Below are 13,118 nucleotides of genomic sequence, written 5' to 3'. Positions count from 1 at the left end.
CCTCTGACAGAACAGCACTCCCTCACCACTTCAGTGAAGTGTTAGCCTAGGCTATATGCTCATGTGACCACTAAGAGGTTTCAGCCCATGACCTTTTTACTAAGCAATGAGAGTGCCAGCTACAGTGAGTGAAAAAGAGCAACATGATCTGGAAGGGGCAATATATATATTTTTTTAAAAACTTATTAAATTGAAAAAAGTAGATTTTTTTTGCTCCATTCCCCCACTTGACAATGCTCCAGCCGATTGCTTTAGGCAGTAGCATCTCCTTTATTAAAAAAAGTGATTGCTAACAGTATAAAAATTGATTTCCTCTGAGACTACTGAAATGGATGCTCTGTGACCATATATAGCAGCAAGAGAATACCATTGTTTTCCACAACCCAGAGTGTTTCCAGACAGTTAGATTAATAGCACAAAGAATGTTGGTGCTTCCTACAGAGCTCGAACTAGGAAAAGGCAATCAGTAAAGGGTGGGAGGATATCCGTGGCCCAGCCAACTGCAGTGAAGCAGTATTTTAATTGATCCCAGCTGCTCGGGAGATGAAAATCATTCCAGCAGCTTTAAATCACGTGCCCCCCTGGGAAACTGGTCACTGAGCTTTGGGCTGTGTATCTTTGCTCCCGTCTTGCCATTTGCTGATAAGAATGGGAATGGGGTGGATGATACAATGAACTGAATGAGCGCAGTTCGAAAAATCTCCTGTACTGGGATACCGGAGCGGAGTAAAGCAACTCGGTTTCTTTCATATCGCTGCTAGTTAGGCAGCTGAAGGGAAAGCAATACGAGGAGGGAGTGATAAACACAGACTGTTGGCTGAGAACGTGTTCACTGACGGATGAAGGTAAGAGCTTTTTTTTAAAAAAAAACAAGAACAGAGAAACTTCAGAATGGTGTATTGGTGATGAATTATTGTGTGGCCAGCTTTAATTAAAACTTTTTGTAAACTACCTTTTTTTAAGAGAAGTTTACTAAGGGGCATATGGAAGCGTTATTTCTGTATTTCCACAGCTTGAATGGAAAAAGTTAGTACTTTTTTTAAAAAAAAAAAATGGCTCAGTATGAAATTCCAATGTTAGGATTTTTGTCTTTCAGTAGTGGTGAAAGAAACTAAACCTGAGAGACAGGATGTTTTGAAGGAAAAGTTGTTAGATTCATTATTAAAATAGCATGGTGTTAGTTACAGGTCTGTTTGACTTTCTATAAACTTGTCATTACAGTAGTACTTGGGCTATTGAAAAATTGTATACCCATAATTCTGATAGAATCCTCTTTTTTGCTCAAAGGAGATAATAATTGAATCTGATGCAAAAGTGCATTGATGTACTTCAGAAATCACAGCTTAAATTTTCTCTCTATACTTTTCCCATCATTCCTCCCATTCAAAAAAAAATATAATGCTGTATGTGTGGAATGTTGTCCTGGTCCACTGATTTCAGCAGAGTTGTTTTTCTATAGTCTGATAACTAGTGTTTGAGTGACAGTGGGGGTTAATGATTACTTACCACCCTTGGTCAACCATAGCATTCCCTAGCCCTAAAACACATCCTGCAGACTTCCAATAAGCTGGGAAGTTATGATAAATGCATGTTCAATGGAGTGGATCAGATATAGCCAAGACACCCTCACATTGAAAATTGCACCATTACTTGTTAAGATTTATGCTTCAATGTCTAATAAATGAAAGGCTTTTGTCATCCCTCTGACATTTTAAAGCATAAATATAAAAGCCATAGATATTTGTTAACCATATGGCCTTTCAAAGATGCTCTGGAACCACTAGGTTCCTGGCTGGTTATCTATCAACACTTTTTCCCACCTGTTTTCTTCTTCCTAACATCCCCATCCCTTGAGTGGACAATATCCATGTCTTGGCTTTAAATGTATTCAATAATTTTGTCCACTGGGATAAATAATTCAAAATAATCATTACTATTCTGACTGAAGAGATTTGTTGTCATGCAGCCATATAATTTGCTTCTTTTTCCTAAGACTGTCCTTCCAGTCAATTGCATGAATCTCCTGTATTTACCCTGTCAAGCACTTAAGAATTTTATGTATCAATTAGCATGTTCCTCATTGTAATTTGTTTATCTATTAAATAGAATAACTAAGACCTCCTGTAAACACTTTTCAACCCTGAGGTGGAAAGACCTTGTACCCAATGTAAGGCAAGTCCTACAAGATTTCAGTGGCAATCAAGCTTCCTACATTTTACATCCCATTGTACTTCATACAAAGAGCAGGGAGGGTTATGATTTTGGGAGATGAGAATCCTGGTAGGTTTATAACTTGTGTAAGTTTAGGGTCATTATCCATCAGTCTTGGTGACATGCATATGTGATAGCGTAGAGATGATGGTGGCACTTGCCCTAGTGGACTAAGAGTTTACTGACCTTGCAGCATTGCTGAATGTCCCTTTTGATACAAGACATGGCCACTGACTCATGCTACGTTTCCTGTCTAGGCTGGCTCAGTCTGTTGTGGCTTCATTTGGCAGACAACAAAGGAAGAGACTTTATTGGTTTCCACCTGTGAAGTGGTGTGCAACTGAGCTTAAATATGGGCCCAGAGCTTGCTTGGTCAGCCAGAAGGTCCCAGCGATGCTGCTCACCACTCTATTTCTGAACACTTCTGGTTGTATAATTAGGTGAGAAAAATTTGAAAACTGCATCAAAGAATTTACTGTAATGTGCTGGATATCATGAAACTCACCCACAACATTAAGTGCAAATGCAGTAAATTCTAAGCTTAGAGTTGTTTGGAATTTATTAAAGGAATGGTCAATTGCATGACTGTTTAGCAGATTTAAGAGGCGTCCCAGTAAGATGGATGAACCTCTTATTTGGTGTTTGAGATCCTGATCCATGGAATTTTTACAGAGCAGATTGGACATTTAATTTGGGGTTAAAATGACTGCCTGCTATTAAGTGCTGACCTTTTAAAGGCTTGTATCTTGTGAAAACCCAAGGGATTTAATGTAACTTGATTTGGATTAAAACAAATAAGCCTTGCACACTAACCCAGCAAGTAAACATGGATGGTATCTGCCTGACTAATGAGGCTATAAGCATTCCAAATCTGGTTCTGTTTTCTCCTATCTGAAGCCAAGGCAGGGTGGAAACTAACCAGAGAAATGCTTCCTTCGAGCACTAGTGAGGTGATAGAAGCACAGCATGTCATGATCAAGACTAGTGAATCCTTGAACAGAGGCCCAAACTTGCCTTGGGCGTTCAGGAGGAACATGTAAAGTTCTTTTAAAAATAAAGACAAATTATGCATTTCTCTCTATTGCTGGCAGCTTTTCTCCAGTCAGAAAGCAAGTAGCAATTTCACTCCATCTTAGGTCACCATTTGGCCCATCAAATCCACACTAACTCTCTGAACAGCATCTCGCCCAAAACAAGACCCCATCCCTCTAACCCTGCATTTTCCATGGCTAGTTCACCTGGCCTGCACATCCCTGATACTATAGGCAATTTGGCATAGCCAATCCATCTGACCTGTACATTTTATACTGTGGGAGGAAACCCATGCACATGTGGAGAATGTGCAAACTCCACACAATTGCCTGAGTGGGGAATTGAACCCAGATTGCTGGTGCTGAGGTGGTAGTGCTGACTGCTACTGCCCTCTAGTTCATGCAATAGCAATAAGACTTTGAATTTTTCCTCACTAACTCCACATTTATATTACTGTACCAAAAGGATCAATGGAGCCCACATCTAACATATTGATCATGACATTAAGGCTATAATTAGATGAGGTTTTGAAATCTTAAAGATGTGCTCAGGTCATTAATGAGTTTGCATCATTAATAGTGTGCTGAAGATGAAGGAAGTGAGGGATTGGAGTGGCAGGAAGTGTAGGAATCAGTGGGCTTGTATTGGATTTTGGTTAATATCCCCTGAAGACCAACCTGTATCTGTGCAGGAAGGTGGATTATGTTTGACTTTGTTTATTACTGCACAGACTTCTTCAGGGATGTCCTTGTGCATTTTTCTCATTCATGGGATGTCCCTGACTTGTGACAAACAAAAGGTTAATTTTGGGAAGGAATTTAAGCAGCTGAACTGCTTAAGAGCTCCAAAGTGATTTGTTTGGGACCCTTGCTGAGCTATTTGTATCACTTATCACCACAGATGAGGTGCTAGAAGATCTGGAGGTTGGCTAAAGTGGTGCCATACTTAAGGATGGTGAGGAAAAAGCCAGGAACTATGCACTGGTGAGCTTAACATCAGTGGTGGGCAAGTTGTTGGAGGGATTCCTGAAGGTCAGGATTTACATGTATTTGGAAAGACAAGGACTGATTTAAAGGTAATCAACATGGCTTTGTATGGAAAGTAATGTCTCTAACTTGAGGTTTTTGAAGTGAATTGAAGGCAATGTTGGATGTTGTCTGCATGGACTTCAGGAAGGTGTTTGACAAGTTCCACATGTTAGACTAGTTAACAAGGGTAATTACATAGAATACAAGGAGAACTAACCATTTGGATACAAAGTTGTCTAGGAGGTTGGAGACTTGTTTTTCAGACTGGAAGCCTGTGACTAGCAGTGTATTGCATGGGTTGGTGCTGTGTCTGATGCTTTTTTGACCTCCAAATGGGAGGTAAAGTGGGATAATGTTAGCAAATCTGCAGCTAACACCAAAATTGTTTTAATGGGCAATGAAGGTTATCTCTTTGTACAACAGACCCTTTATCAGATGGAGTTAAATTTTTGGATAAAGGAGGTGCTACTTTTGGTAGGGCAGGACTTAGACACCTTTTAATGGTAGGGTCTTTTTCAGTATTGCTGAACAGAAACCAACTTTCATAAATCCACAATATTTTACTTTAGCACTGTCTTTCAACTCATAAATTAGCAGCCATCTTTTCTCAGCTTTACCTTCTCCAGATAAGGTAGGTTGGTTGAATTGTGAAATTTAAGTATTCCACATGAGCTATAATACCTTTTTATTGAAGATTCTATTCCAATTCAACAAACTCTCTCCTTTTTTTCTCTCTATCTCCTCAAATGTCACTGGCTTTAAGTTGAACAATCCATGTTTAACAATGGCATGCATAATTTAGAACCTAATATAAAATTCTGATATTTATCTTCCCCAGAGGATCCATTACTAGGACACTACAATTTAAACGTGCGCTCATTACTCAGAAATGCTCCCTTTTCCTCCTTCTCCCAGGTATTTCTGTGGTCTAATCTAGGGAACTTTGCAAATATGCTCCAATTAGTCACTCTAGCAGGTTTTTTTTGTTAGTTGACTTTGTTCGGTTTGTAAGATACATTATTGTCTAAATGTTGTGCAATATCATAATTAGCATGCCTGAATTCTCCTAGTGGTTTCTGACTTTCTTTTTCCTTTTTCCCTTCCATCTATACTGAATTTACTTCCAGCCTATTGAGTAAAAATCTTTCCTGTTTCTATGCTTTGGCCCCAGGTTTTATGTTTGCACTTGCAAGTACAATATGGTAAGGTTAGTTGATCTGACATAGATTAAACAGCACGATCACGTTTTACACTTCTAATGTAATTGCATACAAATTTATCTCTGGTTTAATAGACTTGCATACAAATTTTGTGGGTGTTTCTTTCAGCAGTTATATACATACTCTTGCTGGGCGTTTTGTGCCATTCCTCTATCCACATGAAAAGGAACTGTTCATCAACAGTTAAATTGTTCTGTTCTAGTGCTGGTAGTTTGTACATCATTCTAAATGACCATAAACTATTAGATAATTAACCCTGCAAAAAAAAGTCCCCAAAGTAAGGTCAGAGGATGTTCATGATGTTTATTATCCAGACTGGTGCCTGCAATAAGAATGTGTAGCAAACACCTGTCAAAATCCTATACAAAGGGGGAGTAATATAGACCACTATCTTCAACCAATCTTCTCAAATTCCTTAGTGTCTCATCAGATCCAATGGAAAGTACACAAGTCAACTTTTGAGACCAGTATCTTGGTTGCAGTCACAGGTTGGCCTTGCTGGTCAGTATCCCCTTTGGAATGGGTGTCACTTCCTTCCTAACTCCCATGTGAAACTTGGCATGATTGGGGCCTTTTTTTAAAAAAGGTCCTGGGTTAACTTTCATAAACTTCACTCATTCACTGTTCAGACATCTATTGGAACTGTCAAACTTAATCCTTTTTTTGTACCTTTTTTTTTGTTTGAAGGAGTAGTAGAGGAGTATGTCTGAGGCATCGGATGCTCAAGAATCTTCCATCTCTGAACACCGATTCCTTTCAACCTGGAATTGAGGTTGCTCTGGTGTAGTACAGTCATCTGCTTGAGACTACACTTATTTTGAATGCTGACTCAATTCTAAATTATAGCCCATCTGCTTGTGACTGATTTTGTTGGTGGTGTTATTCTAACCACTACTTGTTAGGCTGATTTTTTTTTTTCAGTTTGCAGTGCGATGAGTCAAGACCACAATGAAGAGTTTTGATCAAATTGACAGATCATAACTTGTGAAATAAACTTAATTTGTGAAAATCCACTTTCACTCAATTGACATACCTTTTAATAATAATAATGTGGACAGTTTGATTTCAATTCTCAAACACCACCTCAGTTGAAACAATTCAGCAGAGAAGCTTATCTAGATATTCAAAATGAGCAGAATCAATGCCGATTTTCCAATTGCTTATATAAAAATTGGTATTTATCTGTAAATTCCACCAATGGAGAAGTTGAGACTATTCTCTCATGTAATAGTCTCTTCCAAGATAGCAAAATCATGTCTCCTAAGTTGATATTTATCCCAATAAATTTTGGTTCTCAAATCTAACCCCATCTGTATTGAATCTAATTTGGAATGTCATTGTGGTTGTCACCATTGGGAAGTCAAAGTAAACTTGCAGGTTTCCATTAAGGTTGGTGAACAAGAGAACCCTCTTCTAATCCAATGATTCTGTCAGTCAGCCTAAGGAAAGCTGGCAAACTTGTACTGGATTTTCTGATGGTCTAATATTTGAGGTCTGTCCCAAGTTCTGTTAACTCCTAGATGTTGCTTGCCATTTCATTTTTGTTTTTATCATTTTTGTCTGTTCAAACATCTGTGTGTAAATGCAGACTACCTGGCATCTCTCCTCCTGATCCTGGTTGAATGCTGAAGTATATTCATTATCCAAAAGTTGCTCACCCTGGAGAGGTCAATGAGTGAATGTATGAAATCAATGATGCTGAAACAAGTAGCAAGGAAACTTTAATCCTTCAATATATCCCTCCCCAGCCAGGGAGCACAGACATGATACCACAAGTGAACTGTGACTTGTCCATAATACTTCTCCTAAATTTAAAACTATTAGTATGAACAATTGTCATTTTGGATCCTGGAGGAGTTGAAAATAGCTAATTCACCTTGGGACTCAAGGAACATCTGAGGTTGCAAGATAATTTGACAGGCCCAAATTAATCTCTCAAAACTTGACTGACAACAATGTTGTATAAAATGCTTTCATTTTCCATTCATGTATAATTATCTCAGGTGTTCACCCAAGCAACTATTCTTGGTGTAATCTTGTCTACTGCTTTCACTTGGCAACATTATCCAATACTTTGGAGAGGTTGTTATCCTCACCCTGCAGAATATGGTCAGGCACTCACTTTAGATGACATTGAGTTTTACTTTCATTCTGTGGCTCTAAAGACAAAGCATCTCTCTAGCTGACGTGTCTCTTGTATGGACTATAATTTAGGAGTGCTACTTTTGATATTTTGTTCCTCCCCAGTCCAAGGACACCTCGACCTCTACTCCAGCTAATTCAAAGACCAGGAATCAAACTGTAATCTGTTGGTTTGCATAACTTGACTGAACTGAGAACTTTGCTTCAAAACAGAATTCAACATTAGAAAAAATGTCAATTTGTAGCACTTTGTAGGAAAACTATAGGCTTCTCCTCTGAAATCCGTGTTCCTAATGCATGAACTGATTTCAAGAGTCTTCCAGAGATGTCAAATCCATCACTTTATTAAGCTGAAGGATCTTTACCTGTCACGTTGAATTGATTTTGTGCAAGGAATCTAATATAAAGCAGCCATGAGAGAGAACCATTATCTTGTTAGATCTATAGGTCTGTAAACATAGACACTTAGTGGCAATACTCCACTCACTTGGATTTGCAAAATTTTATCTTGAGTTTATTACACTTAATATACATCAGTTATCACTCAAATCTGCCCATAAAGCCAAAATTGTATTTAAAACATTCAAGAAAATGTAAACTTTTGCAATCAGATTGCAAATTAGTTGTAAATTTAGAAATTTATGTCAAGATTTTTCAGAGGTAATTCTGAAGTCACTTTGGCCTTGAAACATGGTTTCCCCACCCCCACAGATACTGTTAGACCTGTTGAGCTTCTCCAGCTGAGTTCGAGACCCAAAATAAAACAGTTGCAAAAAATGTTCTAACATGAAAAACAATGGGTTACATATTCAGACAGCAGTGTTTATGGAATAGTATACCAGGTGTGTGGTAAATGAAGAATTGTACTGCATTCAATTGCAGTACAGACCCCAAAACTGGAATTAGGGAGATTTTTAATCAAACTGTACACCATGTCCTGGTTAATCTGTAAAATGTAATATAGTATACAAATCTCTGTCCCAAGAGTGTTTAAAGTGAAATCCATCCTTGTAGTAGGATGGATTTCATCAGCAACAGTCGTGTTTATAAGCAGCTCTCATTAAAGCTTGTCAGAAATGAATGAATAAAAAGAGACTAGTATGCATGAATAATTCTGTTCCTGATGTAATGGCACATTTTTGTATCATCCCTGAATTTACTCTTGAATTCATGTAGCAGGAGCACCATTAATGAAAAGATCCTGTTACATATTGGGGGGGGGGGAAAAATTAGAGGGTTGGGAGTTTGCTGGGTTCTGGTGTGAGAAATATGATGGGAAGTTTCTAAGACAACTGTTCTATTACCATGATTTTAGTCTAACAGTTGCAATGTACCCTGCTGTGTCTATAACTTGATTGATTTATCTTGATTGTGTAGATAGCAAGATGGCCTATTGATTTCACTTATAGCATGATGCATCTCAACAGGGCTGTTTGCCCTCTTGGGGTTTTTCTAAGACCATTAGGCAAAACCTTCCATGGTGTGGTGTACTGACCTGACTGCTAATGTCCTGACTTAAGCTGTTTTACAGCTCTGTTTTGACAACACTAAGAATTTCTAATACAAGTGAAGAGAACTTCTTGTTTGCCATACTTTTTCACTTTGTTAGGAAAGTTGGAGCACTTCAGAAATTCCCAGCTGTGTTTTTCAGAGAAATTGCTGGAGAATCTCTGTAAATCTGGCCAGATCTGTAGGGGTAAAATGCAGAATTAATATGGGGTCCACTTCAGTTCTGAAGGGTTTTTGCACTTAGTATCTGTAGAGATAAAGCAGAGTTAACATTATCAGACCTGCTGAGGTTCTCCAATTGTTTTGTAGTTGTTGGCGATCTGAAGTTTTTGTCTTTCACAGGACTGATTGTCCTGACCTCGTAAATAGGACAAGCTTCCAATACTGATGGGCAATTTCTTGGGTTTGAAAAATTGGGCAGGGACATGCTTTTTGCTGCACTTCTAATTTTCCTGTTCATTAACTTAGCACCGGCTTCAGCATGCTGATCCCATGGATTCCTGAGTGCAGTGACATTCCATTCAGATCATGGAAATATGTCACTTGACACACTTTCCATTTGATAACATGTAGCAGCATTGCAAAAGGGACAGCTATTAATTTCTGGATCCAATGTTGCTAATGTGATGAATTATAAGTCAACTTGTTCAATAATGTATGCAATGCACCTGCATTGAAGCTGGCATTAATAACTTAAGTTTGAATTTTTCCTTTTGTATCTAATTGAATTATACAATCACTGGAGCATATCTTCATGATTGTGTTGCTGGAAAAGCAAGTCAGGCAGTGTCTGAGGAGCAGGAAAAATTCATGTTTTGGGCCAGAGCCCTTCATCAGGGATGAAGGACTGCAGCCTGAAATGTCTTTTTCCTGCTCCTCAGATGCTGCCTGACTGGTTGTGCTTTTCCAGCAACATGCTCTCCACTCTGAACTCCAGTATCTGCAGACCTCGATCTCCTACATATCTTCATGATGACAGCACTCCTGCCAAATCAAAGATGTGCCCTAATTACAAACATTAAATGTTTTCTTCATTTAAACATTGTTAATCCTGTTATTAACAGCTTTGGCTATTCAGGATCATTCTCTTAACAATGGTCCTGAATAGCCACATTTACACTTATTCTAAATAACAACACCAGCTAGGATCAGGATGTATGTACTTTGAACATAGAAAATATGGTGAAAACACTTGACTCCATGGTTTCTGAAAGCTGACCATTTTTAATCATTTGTGCTATTTTTACTTGTGCTATGAAATGTAATCAGTAGGGAGTCAGTACTAGCATTTATAATGAGTACACTTGCCTTGGAGTGTTACAGGGTTATATTCAATTATTAGTTAGATCGGCCATGAAATGTATAATTTGCATATCTGCCCCCAAGTGACAGTTGGAACTAACTGAACAAATGTAACAGGCCATTAGCATTCAGTCCAGTCATTCTATAGACTCGATCTAGTTGGAATTGACAGCAATATAAGGTGTTCAAATTGGGCAGCCTGTCAATAGAACAAATGAGATCAATGCATGATTAGACTGTCACTTAATATCATTAGTATTTGCTAAAATGTACTTTTGTCCTAATTGCTTTATTAATGAACACAAATGTTTAGAAGTCCAGGCAGATTGAAATACTTATGAACATAATGCACTAAACTGGATTGTATGAAGCTATATAGTATGGTAGGTCGCTATTCCACTAGTTGGAGTTCAGCTGATTCAAAACAGTAAAGGTTGAATTTACTAGGAGAGAAGAACCACACGTTTTACGTGGTTTTTTATCTAGCCAGTGTTGGAACATTTTACTTGTTTTGATATGGGTTGCTGGTTCAGCTGTGATGCTGATCACAACATTGCTTTGCCTACACTTAGTCACGATTTTGGAGATGCGGGTGTTTGGACTAGGATGTATAAAGTTTAAAAATCTCTACACCAGGTTGTAGTCCAACAGGCTTATTTGGAAGCACTAGCTTTCGGAGCGCTGCTCCTTCAGGTGGATGTAGAGAAGTGATTTTTAACGTTGTACTCCTAGAATTGTGGTTATCACTTGGGTGAGACCAACTTCACGAGGCAGTCATCTGGCCCTCTACCATTATGGTAATGGCTTTGAAATTTGTGGTGTTTTGGCAATTGTAAATTGCAAAGTAAATTTGCAAACTGGAAGAAATTTTCTTTCAAATAGATGTGATGGTGGAGTGTGTTTTTGTAATTAGTAGCCTGTGACCAGTTGTGTAGGGCTGAGTGTACATTAACAACTTGGATATGAATGAACAAGGTATAATTGCTTGCAGATCAATTGGGTATGTTAATGAGAAGGATGGTCTCTGGTGAGTGACATTTGATTAGTTGACAAACTGGGCAGAACAATGGAATTTTTAATCCAAAATACATTACTTTGCAATTATCAGGGAGGCCTGATAAGGGATGCCTATACACAATGAATGGTAGGTCCCTAGAAGTACAGGGACAGTGAAATTGATGTACATGTCCTTGGATCCCTGAAAGTGTCAAAGGTAGACGGGGTGATTGAAGGCATACTAATGCTTGCCTTCAGCTGTGATATAAAATATAGGAGCAAGGAGGTATTGTTGCAACTGTCTTAAATTTGATTATTCCATGAATGGAATTCTGTATGCAGTTCTGGTCACCATGCTTTCAGGTTGATACAATTGAGTTAGATGGTGGAGGAGATTCACCAGGATACTGTCTGGGATGAAAAGATTGGTTATAAGCAGAGACCAGTTGGGTTTCTCTTTTTAGAGCAGAGAATGGGCAAGGGAGGGGGTGCATCTGAAGTATACAAGAGGCCTAGACAGATTGTGAATATTGTCTCGAGACCAGAGGACATAAGTTGTTGTGGGGGGAAAAAAAGAGGAGCAAGGGAGGGTCATAGTGATGTACAGCACGGAAACAGACCTTTTTTGGTCCAACTTGTCCATGTTGACCAGATGTTCCAACCTAATCTAGTCCCACCTGCCAGCACCCGGCCCCTATCCCTCCAAACCCTTCCTATTCGTATACACATCTGCCCCCCAATCAGCTTTTGAAAGTTCTCGCCTAATACCATCAAAATTGGCCTTTCTAAAAGTTGAATTGCAGAAATGGTCTATCCCTTTCCATCACTATTTTAAATCTAATAGAATTATGGTCGCTGGCCCCAAAGTGCTCCCCCACTGACACCTCAGTCACCTGCCCTGCCTGGGTTCCCGAGAGTGGGTAAAGTTTTGCACCTTCTCTCTCTCTCTCATAGGTACATCCACTTACTCAGAATTTTCTTCTACATTAACAACTTCCTCTATCTAAACCCTTAACACTGGCAGTCCCAGTCTAGGTTTGGAAAGTTAAAATTCCCCTACCATAACAATCCTATTATTTTTACAGGTAGCTGAGTTCTCAGTTTGTTTTTCAATTTCTCTCTGACTATTAGGGGGTCTATAATACAATCCCAATATGATCATCCCTTTATTTCTCAGTTCCACCCAAATAACTTCCTTGGAAGTTTTTTTTTCAGGAATATCTCTCTCCATACAGCTGTAATGCTATCCCTTCTCAAAAACACCACTCTCCTCCTCCCACCCACCTCCCCTCCTTTTTGCCTCCCTTTCTGTCCTTCCTGTAGCATTTGAACCCTGGAACATAAGCTGCCAGTCCTGCCCATCCCTGAGCTATGTTTGTGATTGCTGTGAGATTCCTGTCCCATGTTCCTAACCATGCCCTAAGTTCATCTGCCTTTCTTGTTAGGCTGCTTGCATTGAAATAAATGCAGTTTAATTTATTAGTCCTACCTTTGTTCTCTGCTTTTGTCCCTGCCTGCACTGACATCTGTTTGTTTGGGCTTGCTTCTGTTCTCAACTGTGTACCAGTCTTGGATCACCTCTTTTTGTTACTATCCCCCTGAGTCCAACTGCCACCCCCACCCCCCCACCCTTACTAGCTTAAATCCTCCCAAACAGCATGCTCAAATCTCTGAAGGT

The 13,118-nt window shown here is 39.0% G+C and overlaps 1 protein-coding gene across 3 annotated transcripts in view; it reads left to right on the top strand.

The window, feature by feature from the left end:
• The first annotated feature begins 648 nt into the window (after positions 1-648).
• LOC132820264 (probable E3 ubiquitin-protein ligase MID2) overlaps positions 649-13,118 on the top strand; it is a 243,501-nt gene continuing 231,031 nt past the window's right edge. For 2 of the 3 annotated variants that reach the window (XM_060832278.1, XM_060832272.1), the window contains exon 1: positions 649-845. The gene's annotated coding sequence lies outside the window, so the exon portion shown is untranslated. Of the gene's footprint in view, positions 846-2,571; positions 2,652-13,118 lie in introns of those variants that run through there. The other variant, XM_060832275.1, reaches the window with a different exon arrangement.

Source organism: Hemiscyllium ocellatum, chromosome 11 (assembly GCF_020745735.1).
Source record: "Hemiscyllium ocellatum isolate sHemOce1 chromosome 11, sHemOce1.pat.X.cur, whole genome shotgun sequence".
Taxonomy (NCBI): domain Eukaryota; kingdom Metazoa; phylum Chordata; class Chondrichthyes; order Orectolobiformes; family Hemiscylliidae; genus Hemiscyllium; species Hemiscyllium ocellatum.
This window is presented reverse-complemented; position numbering and strand designations above follow the sequence as displayed.